A 9,223-nucleotide genomic window follows, 5' to 3' on the forward strand; every position below is an offset into this window, starting at 1 on the left:
TCTCATCGAGATTTGGCTTTAGACACTGAAATTTTAACAAAGCAAGATAAATCCTAAATTTAAAACAACTCTTAAAATATTAGGAGTCTATTAGGGTTACTTGGTGGCTATTCCACTTAAACCTTAATTCATGCCTATAAATAAGGCTACATGTGTCCTTCAAAGACGATCTCAGCAATTCCATAAACTCTCGGAATCACAAAAATATCAAATATAAGATCTCCGAAATTCCATGTAACTCTTGGAATATTCATTAAGAGATCAAAGACATGTCAAATATGTCTTGCTTAAAGTCCTACGTTCGAGAAATACGCCGCTAAGGCCCTCGAACGTAGAATAGAATTAAGGGATAAACAGAGTTGTAACCTACAACGTTTATCAATAAGATCCTTTTTTCTTTATAGTTATTTGTAATTGCAGTCCTTTTTTCTTTATAGTTATTTGTAATTGCAGTTTTATTTTTCTCTGCATAAATTTGTTGCAAACAGCCACCGACAATGTTGAGCCGCCCCTGGCCACAACAAACAATTGAACAACTTGTGGCACTTAGACTTCATGTGCAAACAAGTTCCATACTGTAATAAACTATCTGATTTTGACACATACTCAGCTGAATAAGTCAAGGAACTTTCATAAAGTTCACGAGAAGATGGTCAGTACACGGTCTATTAATGCATTCAAGCAACTATTTTTACCCAAATCATATCTATATGGCGTTGAACATTAGTTCATTCAAGGATTTTGTATCCACATGCTGTATGATATATATGAGTTGTGTAAGAAGATAGAACTTTGATTAAGCATAATAATAGTAGCATTTCTCGGTGCTGAAAGACCAAGCACCTTACATAATAAGGAATAATACAAAAGATACAATGACAAGATACGATAATATCAATAAATATGAGAATAGCAGCATTTCAAGTCGCTTAAATGATGCATTCCTTGAATTGTACGGTGTTAGCTCTGCGCCAAACTGCAGCAGAACTTCATCACCATTCTCTGCCACAAACAACGGTGAGATATAATCCTTATGATCAACGGGCAATGACATGGTAACCAATTTAGTCCAAGATTTCTCGACACCATACTCCTTCATCACCCATCTCTTAAACTCATTTGTCTTCACCGTCTAACGTATCATCACGTCACTAAATATGAGGTGAAGCAAGACTCTAAAAGTATGTGGCCATTTGAACTTGACGAAAATCACCTGACATGAAATCGTCGAGTCGTTTGAATGATGCATTCCTTGAATTATATTGTGTTACCTCGGCGCCAAGCTGCAGCAAAACTTCATCGCCGTTCTCTGTCACAAACAACGGTAAGACAGAATCCCTACGATCAACGGGCAATGACATGGTAACCAATTTAGTCCAAGATTTCTCGACACCATACTCCTTCATTATCCACATATCTGCCTTTTTTGGTTTATAGTTACAACAAGCAACTAAATACCCTCTTGAAACACCTAATGTCCAATAAATACCTTCATCTTCATAGCTCGGCAAAGCTATTTTCCCATATTTCCCTGCAGCCAAATCCAAAGTAACAATTTCCCAAGAATAATTTATTTTACTATAACATGTGTCCCAATGAAGAGCCCCATTAACAAAAACACCCAACTTTCCATTTATATAACCACTATTAAAACCCTCAATAGTCGACCAAGATTTAGCCTTTAGGCTATAAATCTTAACCACGTTCTCATATCTTCCCTCAGTTTTAGGAAAACTAAAAATCTTAACATCCTTATAATCTTCAATAAATGCATCATAACCAAATCCTTATCTACCATAACAACCACCACTATAATCTTTCAGCACTGTATCAGGAATAACATTAAAATTTCCAGTACATGGGTTGAATAACATTAGTGTCAACTTTTCACTGGTTAAACAAATTAACCCATTGCAAGAACCCAAAATCTTAGCAGAGAGAGTTAAAGATTTAGCAGGATTACTATGTTTAACCATAGTAAAAAATGAATCTTTTTCAAACCCCATGTTGTAAATATTGCAGAATCTGCCCAATTTAGAAACTGAGGCTACTACCGCAAGTCTATAATCAGTCATTTTGGGGTTGACTAAGGAAAAACTGACATGGGTTTTGTTAAATAGAGGAGATAAGAGTAAAGAAAGCCATGGTTTTGAAACAGACCTGAATTTCAAGAGAATTTTACAGGTAATCTCAAGAGAATTTCAAAGATGATTTCTTGTGGAAGGTTTGGTAATTCTTGCACCAAAACTATTGATGTTTCCTCCATTTTTGATTCACTTGCTTACTATTTTCTTGATGGTACTATGGAGTGTGGAGTTGAGTTATATAGAGTGTGTTTGGCTAAACTTCTTGTCAAATTTCGGTATAAGTACCTTTTGGTTTATCTATGTGTTTGGTAAACACCCAAAGTGTTTATATGCCTAAGTGTTTATAAATTAAAATCAGTCATAAGTCATAAATTGGTGACCCGCAACTTATGACTTTTCAACTTATAAACACTTTTAGTTTGACCAATATTTTTACTAGCTTATCCTAATAATATTTTCTAATTCACAAAATAGTTTTTTCAAAATAAAATTTGTAACTTTCTATTCATTCCATATTCGTTGTTAATTCTTTTCTTCACAAAGAAATTTTTTAATTTATAATCTTTTGAAAAACATTCAAGGGTATTTTAATCATTTTAACAAAAGAATAGCTTATCACCACTTTTTTTTATCAAACACATACTGTTTATTATCAGTTTCAACACTTCTATTCAAATACGTAAATACTTATTTAAAAATCAATTTCAATATTTTTCATCACTTCAAGCTTATCAACTATTTACCGTTAGTAATCCAAACAGGCTAATAGTGGACTTGTCACTCGAGCTTTCAGATTTGGCGTGCCGTCAAAACATTATTTCAATTATAAGCACCTCCATTTTCAACTTGTTAGGAGGAAAAAAGATGTCCATCCCTTTCAATTTATACCAACATATTTGACTGTTTATTTAAAAATAAGATTTTTGAATCTATGGTATAAAATAAAAATCATATATTTTATGTTTTTTATAAATTATTATATAAAAATAAATTATATTCAAATATTGAAAAGAATCATTCTTTTTCACACGAACTAAAAAAAATACGTTCACATAAATTAAAACGAAAGGATTATAAGCTGAAGTGTTTGTTAGATTTGATTTGATATTTATTTAAAAAGAAATCAAACTAATTAGTATATATGATTTTCTCGGTTCAAATACTTTTTGGATATTTTTATTTTTATTTTTTCAGTTCCTTTTTTTGTTACATGAAATAGAAATTCAATCATTTTGAATTAACTAGTTATAAAGAAAAACTAGACTGATTGATAAAATTATCCATAAATTAGTACTATATGTTTAGCTAAAATTATACGATGGATGGAATCTATGATCTTAATTATGTACTCCATCTATATCAGTTTATGTGTTGTAGTTCATATTTCGTGTCACGACCCTAAAACCAATCCGGTCGTGATGGTGCCTATCGGAAACTAGGTCAGCCGACACAACTCCTGAATTAACAATTTAATCAATAACAATCATTTTTAAACCTTTAATTGATCAGATATCTCATAATGTAAGTCTAAATGAACAGTGCGGAATAAATACACAAGCCCGACATCGGGGTGTCACAAGTCACGAGCATCTACTAAGGTTTGAATACAGCAAAGAGTCTAAAAATATACTAAATACATTCTAAGGAAGACAAGAGGGAGAAAAAGGCAGTGCTGCGAACGTCGAACAGCTACCTCGCTAACTCCGATGACTCTGCCACTGAGCAATCAACACCCGCAACCAGGTTCAGAAACACCTAAATATGCACACAAGGTGCAGGGAGTAATATGAGTACGCCAACTCAGTAAGTAATAAAAGTAAATGAAAGCTGAGCAGTAAAAAAACACGTAAACCACGTCAAATCGCTACAACAAATGCAGGACTTTTTTAACACAGTGCAGAAATCGTTTACTTCAAAAATCATGCTCAGTTTCGGTAAAACCTTTTAAAACAACTTTCAATAGTTTCAAACGAATGATAAAACAGTGAGTAAAAAAATGATAGCAAACGTAAACAGCCCCTCGGGCAAAACGTGTATCCTAAACCGCCTCTCCGGCATAATATCAACAGAACCAGCCACTCGGGTTACCTCACAATCACTTGTAATCAACCCCTCGGGCATAACATGAATCAAGAATCGCGCCTCGAGCAACAATTGAATCAACAATAGCCCCTCAGGAAACATTATGAATCAACAATAGCTTCTCGGGCTACATCACATCACTCACACTGGGTACCCACACTCACTGGAGTGTACAGACTCCAGAAAAGGCCCCTTACGGCCCAAGTGCAATAACAAGCCATCTCGTGGCATAATCAAACAGGCTCTCGGCCTCATATCAAGCCACCTCATGGCGTAACAAATCAGGCCATCGTCCTCATAATCATGAATCAGTACAACACCACTCCGGCGTGCAGCCCGATCCCATAGTATCCTCACAACACAGGCCCTCGGCCTCACTTAGTCAGAAATCTCTCATGTCACTCGGGCAACAGTAAAATATGATGATCAGCCCAAAATATCATTTAAAATCGGAGTAAATATGGTTGAGTTATGAAAATAGTAGAATACAACATGACTGAATACAATTATGAAGTCAAAATAGTGAGTAATGGTAGTAAAAATCCCCTAAGGGTCCAAAACAGTTGGCACGAGGCCCAAACATGGCATTCAACCCAAAATAGGATAATACTTTCCAAAATAAAATGATAGCAAACAGTTTTCAATCAAATACATAGTTTAACGGTCATACGGGACGGACTAAGTCACAATCCCCAACGGTGCACGATCTCACGCTTGTCATCTAGTGTGTGTGTCACCTCAAAGTAGCACAACAATGTGAGATCTGGGGTTTCATACCTCAGGACAAACATTTACAATCATTACTTACCTTAATCCGGTCCAAACTCTAGCCCGCGATGCCCTTGCCTCTCGACTCGGTCTCCAAATGCTCCAAATCTAATCAAATACGGAGTTATACCATCAAAATATGCTAAGGGAAAAAGCCTACTCGAAAATAACCAATTTACATCAAAAATCCTGAAATTGGCCAAACCCGACCCCCGGTCCCATGTCTCGGATTCCGATAAAAATCACAAAACTAGAATCTTTACACTCTCACGAGTTCATACATATCAAATACATCAAAAATCCGACCTCAAATGACCCATCAAATCCCTAGATTTAAGTCTCCAATTTTCAAGCCCTAACTTCCAATTTTCTACTGATTTCCCATATAATTCAAGATTACAACCTTTAAAATCATCATAAACACGAGTTTAGGGGACCAGGGACCTGACCTCTAAGAAACCTTCTTGAATTCCCCCTTCAATAAGCTCTCCAAAGCTTTCTCCCGAATGAAATATGGTGAAAACCCACTCAAAAACGCGAAGGGTGAAATTTATATGTTCTGACCCAGCAAAGCTGCATTTGCAGTCCAATTATCGCACCTGCGGACCCGCACCTGCGGTCCCAGGTGCGCATCTGCGGATTCCACTTATCCGCCTAGCCACCGCACCTACGATCATATATTCGTACCTGCGCCATTGTAGGTGCGCCCAAAGTTCCGCTTCTACGGTTCCAGCCTTTCCCTCTCTTGGCCGCATATGCAACTTCACTTTTGCTTCTGTGGGCTCGCACCTGTGGTCCCCAAGCCCCAAGTGCGGTTATGATAGAAAACTCAGCAGCTTTGGCCGCAAATTCACAACTCCAAACTTCCCTTCAACCATCCGAAATCACCCCGAGGCTCCTGGGACCTCAACTAAAAGCACGAACAAGTCATATACCACTATACACACTTATACCAATCTCCGAAACACCTAAAACAACATCGAATCAACCAAAAGACATCGGATTCAAGCCTAAGGTTCCAAAAACTTCCAAATTCCGCTTTCGATCAAAAGGTCTATCAAACCTCGTCCAAATGACCTGAAATTTTGCACACACATCAAAAATGACACAACGGACCTAATCCAACTTCTGGAATTTCATTCCAACCCCTATATCAAAATCTCACCTATCATTCGGAAAATGTCAAAATTCCAATTTCGCCAATTCAAGCCTAAATCTACTCCGGACCTCCACAACACATTTCGATCATACCCTAAGTCCCAAATCACCTAACAGAGCTAACCAAATCATAAAAATTCTAATCTGAGATTATATACTAACAAGTCAAAACTTGGCCAAACTTTTCGAATTTTAAGCTTCGAACTAAGAACTGTTCATCCAGATTCATTCTGATTACCATGAAAACCAAAACTGATAATTTACATAAGTCATAATATATCACACGGGGCTAGTCAGGCCCGAGAACTGGCGAGCAAAGTGCAAAAGTTCAGAACGACCGGTCGAGTCGTTACATTTCGAGAGTAAACTAAGCTTTTCTTTGACTGCAATTTGTTAATTATTATGATTAAGTATTTCCTTATGTAATTTTAAATGTATAAATTTTATATAAAAATCTAAAGATTATGAGTGTGTTTGGTATGAAGGAAAATATTTTCAAATTTTCTCATGTTTGGTTGGCTTAACAGCTTGTTTGGATGGTTGCTATATATCATTTCATAATATATTGTATCATATTGTATTGTAACGTTTAATGAATACATTGTTTGGATAGATTATGTCGTTTGCCATTGTTTTATGATATCACGCACCAGCAATATAAAAAATATATGTAACGACCCAACCGGTCGTTTCATGAGTTATAGCTCTATTTTCCCTATTTCTACTTTTTTCTATGTTCTTCGGCTGTGTTGTATCTTATTATGTTGGTCGATTTGGGTCCGGGGTGGTTCCGGAGTGGAATGAGGCACTTAGCCTCCTATTTAGAAGCTTAAGTTGGAAAAAGTCAACCCGATGTTGACTTATGTGTAGACGGTCTCAGACTGGAATTCCGAGAGTTGGAGTAGCTTTGTAGTGTTAATTTTTACTTGCGTGCAAAATTTGAGAATATTCGGGCAAGGTTGATTGGTTTTGGAGTCATTGGTAGAATTTATGTGTTTTTGGAGTTCTTAGGCTTGAATCCGATGTATGATTCGATGCTTGGTGTTGTTATGAGTGATTCGTGGATTTGACTAAGTGTGAATGCCATTATGGGATGTGTTGGTATGTTTGGTTGAGATCCCGAGGGCCTCAGATGTGTTTCAGAATGTATTGGGGAGATTAGCTATTGAAGCAGTTGCTGGTGTCTTATGGAAAGGGGTTCTCTAAAGTCGGAAGCATGGTCAGCGGCGGAATTCTTCTGTCAGCGGAAGAAGTTTGCGGGAACGACGGAAATTCCATAGTTAGCGAAAAAGGTACGATGGCGTCTATAATTTCGCTGTCAAAGGTGAAGGGCACGGCGGCGGTTGTTTTTGTAGTATATTGTGATGCATCTTGTATTGGACTTGGTGCGGTGTTGATGCAGAATGGCAAGGTTATTGTGTATGCTTTACGGTAGTTAAAGATCCACGAGAAGAATTATCCAGTTCATGATTTGGAACTAGCAGTCGTTGTTCATGCGCTGAAGATTTGGAGGCATTATTTATATGGCGTGTCATGTAAGGTGTTCACAAGCCATAAGAGTTTGCAATATTTATTCAAGCAGAAGGAGCTAAATTTAAGGCAGAGAAGGTGATTGGAGCTATTGAAAGATTATGATACCACCATCTTGTATTATCCTGGGAAGGCCAATATAGTGGTTGATGCTTTGAGTAGGAAGTCAGCCAGCATGGGCAACCTTGCATATATCCAGTCGATGAGAGGCTGCTTGCTTTGGATGTTCAGGCATTAGCCAATCAGTTCGTGAGGTTGGATGTTTTTGAGCCCAGTCGTATTCTAGCTTGCACAGTCGCCCGTTCTTCATTATTTGAGCATATTAGAGATCGGCAGTATGATGATACTTATTTGTTTGTCCTTAGAGACTCGATGCGGCACGGAGGTTCCAAGCAGGTTACAATTAGAGCGTATCAAAGATCGGTAGTATGATAATCCTCATTTGCTTGTCCTTAGAGACACAGTGCGGCACGGAGGTTCTAAGTACGTTACAGTTAGAGATGATGGAGTTTTAAGGATGTAGGGTCGTATTTGTGTGCCTAATGTGGATGGACTTCGTGAGTTGATTCTAGAGGAGGCCCATAGTTCCTGGTATTCTATTCATCCGGGCGCCCCTAAGTGTATCAGGATTTGCGGCAGCATTATTAGTGGAGGAGGATGAAGAAGGATATTGTTGCATATGTAGCTTGGTATTTGAATTGTCAGCAGGTAAAGTACGAGCATCAGAGACCCGGTGGTTTGCTTCAGAATATTGAGATTCCTGAGTGAAAGTGGGAGCGTATCACTATGGACTTCGTTGTAGGACTCCCACGGACTCAGAGAAAGTTCGACGCAGTATGGGTCATTGTGGATAGGCTGACCAAGTCAGTGCATTTCATTCTTATGGCAGTTTCCTATTCTTCAGAGCGGTTAGCTGAGATCTACATCCGGGAGATTGTTCGTCTTCATAGTGTGCCCGTGTCTATCACTTCTGATCGGGGTATGTAGTTTACGTTGCATTTCTAGAGAGAAAAATAGTGTTGGGTATGCGGGTCGAGTTGAGCACAACATTTCATCCTCAGACGAACAGACATTCTGAGCGCACTATTCAAATTTTGGAGGATATGCTCTGCGCCTTTGTTATTGACTTTGGAGGTTCTTTGGATCAGTTCTTGCCGTTAGCGGAATTTGCCTACAACAATAGCTATCAGTCGATCATCCAAATGGCTCCTTATGAGCATTATATGGTAGACAGTGTCGATCGCCAGTTGGGTGGTTTGCGCCTGGGGAGGCTCGGTTGTTTGGTACAGATCTAGTACAAGATGCTTTGGACAAGGTTAAGACCATTCAGGATAGGTTTCGTATAGCTCAGTCTAGGCAAAAGAGTTATGCCGGCCATAAGGTTCGTAATGTGGCATTCATGGTCGGAGAGCGAGTGTTGCTTCGGTGTCGCCCATGAAGGGCGTGATGAGATTTGGGAAAAAGGGCAAGCTAAGCCCTAGATTCATCAGGCCTTTTGAGATTCTTCGAAGAGTGGGTGAGGTGGCTTATAAGCTTGCATTGACACCTGTTTTATAAGCAGTTCATCCAGTATTCCATGTGTCCATGCTCCGGAAGTA

The 9,223-nt window shown here is 38.3% G+C and overlaps 1 pseudogene; it reads right to left on the reverse strand.

Annotated features, from left to right (window-relative positions):
- Positions 1–760: 760 nt before the first annotated feature.
- LOC107806826 (F-box/kelch-repeat protein At3g06240-like) lies at positions 761–2,309 on the reverse strand (annotated as a pseudogene).
- Between the last annotated feature and the right edge of the window lie 6,914 nt (positions 2,310–9,223).

The sequence above is a fragment of the Nicotiana tabacum genome, chromosome 1, assembly GCF_000715075.1.
Source record: "Nicotiana tabacum cultivar K326 chromosome 1, ASM71507v2, whole genome shotgun sequence".
NCBI lineage: Eukaryota > Viridiplantae > Streptophyta > Magnoliopsida > Solanales > Solanaceae > Nicotiana > Nicotiana tabacum.